At 43.5% G+C, this 780-nt stretch overlaps 1 pseudogene; it reads left to right on the plus strand.

Moving 5' to 3' along the window:
• Positions 1-22: 22 nt before the first annotated feature.
• On the plus strand, positions 23-775 carry LOC110440725 (annotated as a pseudogene).
• The last annotated feature ends 5 nt before the right edge of the window (positions 776-780 follow it).

A 780-nucleotide genomic window follows, 5' to 3' on the forward strand; every position in this document is an offset into this window, starting at 1 on the left:
AAAATTTGCTTATAGATTAAACATGGCGGACCAAAATCCGACCGAAGGTCAACAACGTGGTTTCGGACGTGCTCGTCGCGGTGGACGTGACAGAGGTAACAAGGAAGAAAAGGGTAAATGGGTTCCAGTTACTAAGCTTGGTCGTTTAGTTAACGCTGGTTTAATTGGTTCCATTGAAGAAATTTACCTTTACTCTCTTCCAATCAAGGAATACCAAATTGTCGACTACTTCCTTAAGAACTTAAAGGATGAAGTTATGAAGATCATGCCAGTTCAAAAGCAAACTCGTGCCGGTCAAAGAACTCGTTTCAAGGCTTTCGTTATTATTGGTGACTACAACGGACACGTTGGTCTCGGTGTTAAGTGCTCCAAGGAAGTTGCTACCTCTATTCGTGGTGCCATCATTCTTGCTAAGTTAAGTATCGTTCCAGTCCGTCGTGGTTACTGGGGTACTATTCTTGGTGAACCACACACTGTCCCAAGTAAGGTTACTGGTAAATGTGGTTCTGTTATCTGTAGATTAGTTCCAGCTCCACGTGGTACCGGTATTGTTGCTGCCCCAACTCCAAAGAAGGTTCTTCAACTCGCTGGTATTCAAGATGTTTACACTACTTCACGTGGTAGTACCCGTACCTTAGGTAACTTCGTCAAGGCTACTTTCGCTGCTATTGCCGATACCTACTCTTACCTTACTCCAGATCTCTGGGCTGAAACTGAATTCACTCCAGTTCCATTCGAACAACACTCTGAATTCTTACAACAAACTGAAAACAAGAAGAG

The sequence above is a fragment of the Mizuhopecten yessoensis genome, unplaced genomic scaffold (assembly GCF_002113885.1).
Source record: "Mizuhopecten yessoensis strain PY_sf001 unplaced genomic scaffold, ASM211388v2 scaffold702043, whole genome shotgun sequence".
Taxonomy (NCBI): Eukaryota; Metazoa; Mollusca; class Bivalvia; order Pectinida; family Pectinidae; genus Mizuhopecten; species Mizuhopecten yessoensis.